Here is an 11,952-nt window from a genome sequence, read left to right on the forward strand (position 1 = left end):
TGATTTCCTTGCTGTAACTGTTATCTCTATTCGGTTGAGCTGCATATTTATTTTGGAACTACGGAACGGTCTTCCGGGAGATCCCCTGTACTGCATATTTACTTTGGGACTGCGGAACGGTATTCCGGAAGATCCCCCAGCACTGCATATTTACTTTGGGACTACGAATGGTATTCCGGGAGATCCCCCTTCACATTTACGTTTGGGACTAGGGGACGGTATCCCGGGAGATCCCCTGTTGCTATAGCTGTGTTCTGAGATGTTGTTCTTCTATGTTTAATTCCTGGTTAAAATTTTAGTATTTATTTCTTTACTGCGATATTTCTTTCTGTTAAATTTTTATTATATTTAAACCAGTAGGGCCCTGACCTGATCTCGTCACTACTCGACCGAGGTTAGGCTTGACACTTACTGCGTACCGTTATGGTGTACTCATGCCCTTTCCTGCACATGTTTTTCGTATGCAGATCCAGGTACCTCACATCAGTTGTATTACCAGTGAGACGAGGCGACTGTAGAGACTTCAAGGTATATTTGCCGCGTCCGCAGACCTCGAAGTCCCTATCCATTCCACCCCATGTCAACCCTTCTTGTATTTTCTTCCTTTATTAGACTCAGGAGTATGGGAGTACTGTTTTCATTCTTTAGCTTGTGACTTATGACATTCCGTGTTTTGGGAGAGTTTATAAACTGTTCGGAAGTGATTATTGTATATGCCAAGCGGCATCGCATTTCCTTGTTTAAATTTACTTTTAGTTGATAGTTTTATGCTTTTGTTTCTTTATCTGCAAAATGTTAGGCTTACCTAGTCGTAAAGACTAGGTGCCGTCACGACGGTTCACGGAGGAAGAACTAGGATCGTGACACTTACGTGGCATCCCCATGTGCTCATCCCTTGTGGCATTTTCTATGGCATCCAAGTCAACATTAGTATTCATAACAATTAATCTAACAGAGAAAAAAAAATCAGCAGTGTAATGGACAATTTGAAGTCAGTGAACGTAGGAAGCATAACAAAAACTGCAGTGGAGAAGTTGAAGGAGATGAAACCAAGAAATACGATAGAAAATCCAAAGGAAACTGCCATTTTCATTATCTTTTTAATTTCTTACGTGTCTCACTCTTTTTTCTGACAGTGTTTCTTTTTCTTTGGTTTGCTTAGTCCACGTCAAAAGCTAGTGATATTTCGCAGTTTTATTGGAATACTTCAGACGTGATTAATAGATACATTTTTATTAATAATATAAAATATTCGATAAATACAATCCAAAGTTAAAATGTGCTATGTATCTCTTAATTATGATTAAGTAAAAAAAATTTCATGAAGGTTATGTACCAATGGTCAGGGCCGGCTCTATAGTTATGCATAATAATTAGTAAGGCTTGTGCCTTAGGCTCTTAAATTTGAGGGGCCCCATTTTTTAAAAATAATAGATTTATAGGCATTTAAAAAATAATATTTAGTACTTTTAATACAAAAGTAGAGTTTTTAATATACAAGAATGAAAAAAAGCTCTTTAGATATATGACTAAAGTAATAATTTGACTTACTTAAAAATAGGTAAATGAATAACTTTTCCAACGTTTCAATTGTTTACTACTCCTTCATTAGATAACGTATCAGAATTTTACTCTTAATTTGTCCAAATCAATCTTTATATTTCACAAACCACTACATATTTTATTTCCTTCTCTTTAATATTTTTACTCACCTTCTTTCTCCAAGATTTCATTAATTCAAGTGTTCAACTACTTTTAAACTTCCAATAGTTCTATACTTATATTGCTCTATAAAATCTTATCTAAGATCAACAATATCCCAAGAAAGATTAAATGAGTTCGCTATATTATCAACTGAAAAAGGAATTATTTGAGAAAATCGATTATAAAAAAGATTATTAACATCTTTATATCACAAAAAGTTAGAAGAATAGACTTCAAATAAAAACATATATCTTATAAATTTCTTTTATAATTTAGGCCTCATATTAAACTTTGGCTTTAGGCCCCGCATGCGCTTGAGCCGCCCCTGCCAATGGTTAAGTAATAAAAATTGGAATGCAACAAATTGTATACTTCAAGAATATATAACAATGGTCAACTAAGCCTTAATGTTCGGATTTTCATCATTCTCTAGTTGCCTTTACTTTTCGGGGAAAAAGAACATATTTCTTGTTAATTAACGTTTGGACTAATTTTATAAAATAAAATCTACTCACCTTTAATTGAAGGAAGGGCAATGTTGGATTATATATCGCAGCGGAAGCAATCGCAGTATCTTATTCACGTGTGAATTAAATAATTAGCACACACGGAGATTATACGAGTTACCTCTTGAAGCGTGAACAAAGCAAATTGATATCCTTCTCCAGTTCCACAATTGCAAGACCTCAACAACCTTCCATAGTCTTCTACTGTGTTACCCAAATAAAACCAAAAATAGAGAACTTCGGGTGGGCGAAATTCAAGGAAGAAAAACGTGTTATTTTTCAGTGTAAAAAACGGCCAGCTATATACCATGTATATATAGCTACGTTTTTTAGGTTAAAACCCTTTTCAAAACCTGTTAGGTTTTCTTCTTCCACTAAGGAAAGGTAACCTTTATTTCCTATTATTTAGGCACAGTAGGGACCACAGAATTTAATTAACATGGCTTCCTATTATGTATTTAATTTCAAAATTTTGAAATTAATTTCTACCATAATAAATTACGAATTATTCCACTAAAAGTTCGTAATTGCACTCCTTAGTTCAATTTCGAAATTCTTCCAAAAAACCTTATTTAACTCCCCATGTTAAGATTCAGATACTAACCAATCAAATTAAATTACTGACAATTTAATTTATTGATTACTTCCTTTAGACTTTCACTTAACTTATTTCATGTGTCGGATACAAAATTCACCGGCCGAGTTTACACATGAAAACTTATAAGCTTTCATAAAGGAGTATCATCAATATCAAAGAAAAAATATAGACATGGATTCTATCAACTAATTATTACTTCGCCAATGTATATCATTATTATCCAACTAACCAAGCTTATTGACCCACGAAAGAATCTCGCCTTTTAATAAATCAAAATAATAAATGATATACACAACTAATAATAATTATATCAAGATTAAGAGTATAAGTACATTGAATGGACTAGAGAAATTATTTTATTAAGTCAGTATAAAATACCTATCTCAACTTGATCCGTTAAATACATACAAATGTACTAGCACAAGAAGTTGGAATTAAACCATTCCCATAATCAAGATAAATTATATTTAATTTTGTGCTACAACCATTCCGATGGCTTGTCCAATTCCATCATTAGATTGTGAACATAAACTTTATGACTTATAAGAACCGATGATTTAATCTTCCGTGTATAAGCTAAACTCTATACACTAAATCATCTACTATATAAGCAACTGACACACAAACAAATACATGATCTATTTAAAATAAAACTTTATTGAATTGAATAAATAAATAAATAATTTTTCCATAAAGAATACTATAACAATACGCATGGTTTATAGTATATCCTAACAATCTCCCACTTAAACTCATAACCATGCGTCTACAATTCTGACACCCATTCCGTCTACATGCCTATCGAAAGTCTTTTGTGGTAGGCTCTTAGTAAACGGGTCCGCCAAGTTGTTCTCCTATGCAATCTTGGTGACTACTACATCCCCTCTTTGTACTACCTCACGAATTAAATGATATTTACGCTCAATGTGCTTTGCTCTTTTATGGCTTCGCGGCTCCTTTGAATTTGCAACCGCACCACTATTATCACAATACAATGTTATTGGTGCTTGAATCGAGGGAACCACATTTAACTCTCTTAGGAAGTTCCCGAGCCAAACCACATATTTGTCACGACCCCAGTTCACCCTCCATGAACATGTCGTGATGGCACCTAGTTCCTACAACTAGGTAAGCCTAACAGTTCGGAATAACAAATTAACATTTGCGGAATAATTAATTAAAACTGAACATACGGAAATAACAACTGTATATAAGGCCACTCGGCCTATACAACTCAAAATATGCGGAAGTCTACAACTAAATCCCAAAACCCGGAAACTCACGGGAAAACACAGGCTAATAGAATGTAGTAATCTGCTCTACACCAGAATGTCTAAACAACATGAAAGGAAAGAAAGGAACTATCTGCTAAAGCCGGAATAGAGTAAAGACTCTTGGTCTGCGGACGTAGCAGATATACCTCAAGTCTCAGCTAGGACTCTCTACCACGAGGATGATACGCCTGGGAGGAAGTACCTGGATCTGCACATGAAAAACATGCGCAGAAGAGGCATGAGTACACCATAGCGGTACTCAGTAAGTGCCAAGCCTAACCTCGGTTGGGTAGTGACGACGAAGGTCAGGGCCCTACTGAGATAAAACATAATAAATAATGAGATAACGGAAGCAGTTTAAATAAAGTCTACAGCGAGAATCTAAACCAGGTAAATAAAGAAGAACAGTAATAGAAAACAAAGGTAACAATACAAGGAAAACTGCCCTCAAGAAGGAATAAAAGCCGCGGGATCTCTTGGTATCCCGAGGATCTCTTGGTATCCTCAATAAGTAAGTCGGGGATCTCTTGGTATCCCGAGTATCTCTGGGTATCCTCAATAAGTAAGTCGGGGATCACTTGGTATCCCGAGGATCTCTGGGTATCCTCAATAAGTAAGTCGGGGATCTCTTGGTATCCCGAGGATCTCTGGGTATCCTCATTAAGTAAGTCGGGGATCTCTTGGTAAGTCGGGGATCTCTTGGTATCCCGAGGATCTCTGGGTATCCTCAATAAGTAAGTCGGGGATCTCTTGGTATCCCAATATATATAGAAACACATGTGCCAGGGATCTCTTGGTATCCCGCACCCTCAATCCAGAATATCTCAAGTACAGGGTATCTCCCGGGAAGCCGTCCCGTAGTCCCAAATTAAACACACAACAACAACAACCCATAATCTCAGAATAAATGCTAAAATCAGGACAAGTAATAGTAAATTCTAGCCTAACATGCTTCACAGAGTACAAATAGTACAGCTAAACAAATAAGCAAGTAAGCCAGCTAAACATGTGTCTCTAAGCTAGCACAGGTATAAACTTACAGTCTAAAATGAACAAGTAAGTAGGAATCTCAATTTAAATACTTCAAGTAGAAACGGGTTTACAACAATTAGCTCAAGTACGCGCTCGTCACCTCACGTACGAGGCATTCAAATATTCAAAGATCATGTCCTAAGGGGAAAGGTCCCCCACACAAGGTTAGACAAGCCACTTACCTTGAACCGGCTCAATATCAACTAGAAACCACGCTCTTGCCACGAGTATCCGAGTCCAAATGGCCCAAATCTATTCAATTCAATTACACATTGTAAATAACATCGCAAACACCTGGTTTTGCTATTAAATTAAAAGCTACGGCGTGAAATTAGGTGAAATGACCAAAATTTCCTTCAGGACAATGCCTCGGAATCGAATAATTTTCATATTTTCAGAACCCTCGTACTCTCCCGAGTCTAACCATATAAAAATCTCCCAAATCGAAGGTCAAATGCTCACTCAAAACCCAATAGTTAGGTCTAAGAAGTTTTACCCATTTTCTTCCAATTTTGATCCCAAATTCGAATTTTAATGATGGAATTAACTACAAAATGATGAAATACAGCCAGAAGGGATCAAAGAAACATTACCCAATGGTCTTCTCTTCAAAACCCTCTGAAAATCGCCCTTCCCCGAGCTAAATTTGACTTTTCTAACTGATGAAATCAAACCCTCGTATTTTCTATATCAGAACAGGTGTTTCTGCTTTTGCGGACAAGGGACCGCATCTGCGGTCCCGCTTCTGCGGACCAACTCACCGCTTCTGCGGTTTTTCATTAAAGCCAAGAGTTCCGCTTCTGCGGTCTTAAACCACACCTGTGGTTGCCGCTTATGCGGATTCCTTACCGCTTCTGCGGTTTCAATCAAAATCCCAAGGACCGCATCTGCGACTACTATCTCGTAGGTGCGTAACCGCTTCTGCGGTTAAACTTCCGCACCTGCAGAAACTGAAGGAACGCTCGAATTTCGCTCCTGCGCTGGTCTAGCCTTTTCTGCGGCTCCGCTTCTACGGTTCCTAAGACGCAGAAGCGGAAATACCAGATGACAGAACCTTCAGCAATTCATTCAACTTCAAAAATTTTCCGTCAACCACCCGAAATCATCCCGAGGCCCCCGGGACCTCAACCAAAAGCACCAATACCACCTAATACCTTATTTGAACTTGTACCAATCCTTAAAACACCTAAAACAACACCGGAAACCCGATTTAATCAATGATTCAAGCCTAAGAACTTCAAATTTCCTCCAAATACGCTTTCGATCAAAAACCTAACCAAAACACGTCTGAATGACCTGAAATTTTGCACACACATCCCAAATGACATGACGGAGCTACTGAAACTTCCGGAATTCCATTTCGACCCTCGGATCAAAAACTCACTGTCGGACCGGAAACTTCAAAAATACAAACTTCGGCATTTCAAGCCTAAATGAGCTACGGACTTCCAAAATACATTCTGAACACGCTCCCAACCTCGAAATCACCTAACGGAGCTAACGGAACCATCAGATTTCCATTCCGAGGTCGTCTTCACACTAATCCGACTACGGACCATTTTTCAACACTTAAGCTCTCATTTAGGGACTAAGTGTCCTAAAACACTCCGAATCCTAACACTGAACGTCCCAGCAAACCAAAATAGCAGAAATGAACTTAGAGGAAGCAGTTAAGGGGGGATTGGGGCGTAAATTCCAAAAACGACCGTCCGGGTCGCTACATCTTCCTACACTTAAACATTCGTTCGTCCTCGAACGAGCATAGAGAACATACCTGAAGTAGTGAAAAGATGAGGTTACTGGCTGCGCATATCCTGCTCGGTCTCCCAAGTTGCCTCCTCGGCCGGCTGACCCCGCCACTGAACCTTTACTGAAGCAATGTTCTTTGACCTCAACTTTCTGATCTGTCTGTCCAATATAGCCACTGGCTCCTCAACATAGGATAGATCCTTGTCCAACTGGACTGAACTGAAATCCAACACGTGAGACGGATCACCGTGATACCTCCGGAGCATCGAAACATGAAATACCAGATGAACTCCGGCCAAACTGGGAGGCAAGGCAAGCTCATAGGCAACCTCCCCAACTCGCCGCAAGATCTCAAAAGGGCCGATAAACCTCAGACTCAACTTACCCTTCTTCCCAAACCTCATGACGCCCTTCATAGGCGAAACCCGAAGCAGAACCCGCTCACCAACCATATATGAAACATCACGAACCTTCCTGTCCACGTAACTCTTCTTTCTGGACTAGGCTGTACGGAGTCCATCCTGAATCGTCTTAACCTTCTCCAATGCATCCTGAACCAACTCTGTGCCCAATAGCCTGGCCTCACCCGGCTCAAACCAACCCACCGGGGATCTACACCTCCTACGATCAAACTAACCCAACAGTTTGCTTATAACTGTTGTTGTAAGCAAACTCCGCCAATGGCAAGAAATGATCCCAAGACCCTCCAAACTCAATCACACACGCACGGGGCATATCCTCAAAAATCTGAATAGTGCGCTAGGACTGTCCGTCCGTCTGGGGGTGGAATGTTGTGCTCAACTCCACCCGAGTGCCTAACCCCTGTTGCACGGCTTTCCAGAACCGCGATGTAAAATGGATACCTCTGTCCGAAATAATAGAAACTGGAATACCATGCAGACGGACAATCTCCCGGATATAAATCTCCGCCAACCGCTCCGATGAATAAGTGGTACACACAGGGATGAAATGAGCGGACTTGGTTAGCTGATCCACAATGACCCAAATGGCGTCTAACTTCTTCAAGGTCCGTGGGAGTCCCGATACGAAATCCATGGTGATGCGCTCCCACTTCCACTCCGGAATCTCTATCTACTGAAGCAACCCACCCGGGCGCTGGTGCTCATACTATACCTGCTGGCAGTTGAGGCATCTAGACACATAACCAACTATATCTTTCTTCATCCGCCTCCACCAATAGTGCTGCCTCAAGTCCTAATACATCTTCACGGCACCCGGATGGATGGAATACCGCGAACTATGGGCCTCTGCTAGAATCAACTCTCGAAGACCATCAACATTGGGCACACAAATCCGGACCTGCATCCTCAATACCCCATCATCTCCGATGGTCACATCTCTGGCATCACCACGCTGAACCTTGTCCTAAAGGACAAGCATATGAGGGTCATCATACTCCCGCTCCCTGATACGATCAAATAGGGAAGACCGGGAAACCACACAGGCTAGAACCCGACTGGGCTCCGAGAGATCCAATCTCACAAACTGACTGGCTAGGGCCTGAACATCCATCGCCATCGGCCTCTCTCAAGCTGGTAAATATGCCAAACTACCCAAACTCTCTGCCCGGCGACTCAAGGCATCCGCCACTACATTGGCCTTGCCAGGGTGATACAGAATAGTAATGTCATAATCCTTTAGCAACTCTAACCACCTCCTCTGACGCATATTGAGATCCTTTTGCTTGAGTAAATGCTGCAAACTCCGATGATTAGTGTAAATCTCACAAGGCACGCCATACAAATAATGACGCCAGATCTTCAAGGTATGAACAATAGCAGCTAACTCAAGGTCATGGATAGGGTAATTCTTCTCATGTATCTTCAACTGTCTGGATGCGTAGGCAATCACCCTACCGTCCTGCATCAACACTACTCCAAGGCCAACTCACGAGGCGTCACAATAGACAGTATAAGACCCCGAACCGGTAGGCAACATCAAGATTGGGGCTGTAGTCAAAGCTGTCTTGAGCTTCAGAAAGCTCGCCTCACACTCCTCTGTCCACTGAAATGGGGCACCCTTCTGGGTTAATCTAGTCATAGGGGCAGCAATCGATGAAAATCCCTCCACGAAACAACGGTAGTAACCCGCCAAGCCAAGGAAACTGCGAATCTCTGTAGCTGAGGACGGCCTGGGCCAACTCTGCACGGCCTCTACCTTCCTCGGATCCACCCGAATACCCTCACTAGAAATCACATGGCCTAAGAATGCCACAGAACTCAGCCAAAACTCACATTTTGAGAACTTTGCATATAACTTTCTCTCCCTCAAGGTCTGTAGCACGGTCCTCAGGTGCTGCTCATGATCTTCCCGACTCCGGGAATACACCAGAATATCATCAATAAAAACAATCACGGACGAGTCAAGATATGGCCTGAACACACTGTGCATCAAATGCATGAAAGCTGCAGGGGCATTGGTCAGCCCAAATGACATGACAAGGAACTCGTAATGGCCATATCGAGTCATGAAGGCAGTCTTCGGGATATCTGGCTCCCGAATCTTCAACTGATGGTAACTTGAGCGCAAGTCAATCTTAGAAAACACCTGTGCGCCCTGAAGCTGGTCAAACAGATCATCTATACGAGGCAAAGGATAACGGTTCTTCACTGTAACCTTGTTCAACTGGCGGTAGTCAATACACATGCGCATAGAACCATCCTTTTTCTTCACAAACAAAACAGGGGCACCCCACGGTGAAACACTTGGTCGAATAAAACCCTTACCAAGCAATTCCTGCAACTGATCCTTCAACTCCTTCAACTCAGGAGGAGCCATACGATACAGAGGAATGGAAATGGGATGAGTGCCCGGCAACAGATCAATGCCAAAATCAATGTCTCTATCAGGCGGCATGCCCGGAAGATCAGCTGGAAATACATCGGGATAATCTCGTACCACTGGAACTGAGTCAACAGAAGGGGTATCAATACTGACATCTCTCACATAAGCTAAATACGCGGCACACCCCTTCTCAACCATACGCTGAGCTTTAAGAAAAGAGATAACTCTACTGGGAGTGTGATCTAAAGTACCACTCCACTTAATATGCGGAACCAGTCCATGCCCAAAATAATGTCAAAATCCACCATACCGAGTAATAATAAGTCTGCTCTGGTCTCAAAACCACGAATAGTAACCAAACATGACCGATAAATGCGGTCCACAACAAGAGAATCTCCCACAGGAGTAGAAACATAAACGGGGGCACTCAAAGAATCCCGAGGCACACCCAAATGTGGAGCAAAGTAAGAAGACACATAAGAATAAGTAGAGCCTGGATCGAATAGAACCGATGCCTCTCTGTGACAAACCAGTATAATACCTGTAATGACGGAGTCGGAGGCAACAGCCTCAGTGCGAGCAGGAATACAATAATATCTGGCCCGGCCCCTCTCGCGAGGGCGACCTCTCTCTCCCCGACCTCCGCCCCTAGCCGGCTGGGCAGGTGGGGTAGCAGCTGGAGCTGTGACCATGGCCTGAGAACCCTGAGGAGCACGCTGTGGCTGAGAAGTCTGTGGGGGCGCGCTCCTCCCAAGTCTGGGGCAATCCCTCACCAAGTGACGTGTATCACCACACTTGTAACAAGCTCTGGGAGGACGCGGTGCCTGTGACTGACTAGGGCCAGGTCTGCTGGACTGATCTCTGGAAGCACCCCGCGCAGGAGGCGCGCTAGAAACTGGAGGTGCATAATAAGGTTCCTGAGGTGTAGGTGGAGCTGGAGTACTGCCGGCTGCTGGAAGAGCTGAATGTACAGGGTGACCCGAATAGCCTCTACCATAATGACCTGCTGATGGGGTACGGGCACCAGAGTAGTGACACGACTCTCGAGACCTCTTGGCCTCCCTCTCTCCTCGCTCCCTGGCGAGCATACCCTCAATCCTCCTAGCAATGCTCACTACCTGCTGATAAGGAATGTCCATCTCCAACTCTCGAGCCATGCTAGATCTGATGGGTGGAATAAGACCCTCAATGAGCCTGCAAACTCTCTCCCGAACTGTAGCAACCAAAGCCGGTGCATCCCTGTCCAACCTAGTATAACGGATAGCATACTCTGAAACGGTCATAGCACCCTGGCGCAAATGCTAAAACTCTGCGCGCCATGCATCCCCGAGACTCTGGGGGACAAACTCTCTCATAAACATATCCGAGAACTGGGTCCAAGTCAGTGTAGCAGCCTCGACTGGACTGTCTATCTCATAAGTATGCCACCAATCATAGGCGGCTCCCCGAAGCTTAAAAGCAGTGAAAGAAACCCCGCTGGACTCCACTATGCCCATAGTGCGAAGAATACGATGACACTCCTCCAAAAATCCCAAGGCATCATCTGATGCTAATCCACTGAACACTGGGGGATCATATTTCTTGAACCTCTCAAGTCTCTGCTGCTCGTCCTCTGAAGCAGCTGACCCATCCTCGAGCTGAACTGGCGCTGCAGGCGGTGCCAGAATAATCTCGGGAGCCTGCTCAACCTGCACTCGCTGCTCAAGAGTGCGGACGGCGGGAGTCTGTGCTCCTCCCTCGGCCTGGGATGTGGCTGCAGTAATGGGAATTAACCCTGCCTGAGCCAAGGTGGTGTACATGCTTATGAACTGAGCCAAAGTCTCCTGGAGCGCTGGAGTAGTAGTGGCAGTAGTAGGTGTGCCAGGTGCCTGGGCTCCGGCTGGATCTGCTGGTGGTACCTCGGCGGCAGCTCGTGTGCAGGTGCTCTGGCTGCACCACGTGCTCGTCCTCGACCTCTCCCCCGGCCCCGGCCTCTGGCGGCTGCAGTAGGGGGCGCGGGTGCCTGATCATCTCGAGTAGCATGTGTCCTCACCAGCTGTGAGAGAATAGAAGTCAGAAGTTTAGAATTGATGTCCAAAAATATCGCACGACGAGGAATTCAAATGAAATGAAGATTTTTCCTAAATAGTTACATAGCCCCTCGTAGATAAGTATAGACATCTCCGTACCGATCAGCGAGACTCTAATAAACCGGCCTGTGTTCCGTGACTCCTATGAACCTAGAGCTCTGATACCAACTTGTCACGACCCCAGTTCACCCTCCATGAACATGTCGTGATGGCAC

This window comes from Nicotiana attenuata, unplaced genomic scaffold (genome assembly GCF_001879085.1).
Source record: "Nicotiana attenuata strain UT unplaced genomic scaffold, NIATTr2, whole genome shotgun sequence".
NCBI classification, from domain to species: domain Eukaryota; kingdom Viridiplantae; phylum Streptophyta; class Magnoliopsida; order Solanales; family Solanaceae; genus Nicotiana; species Nicotiana attenuata.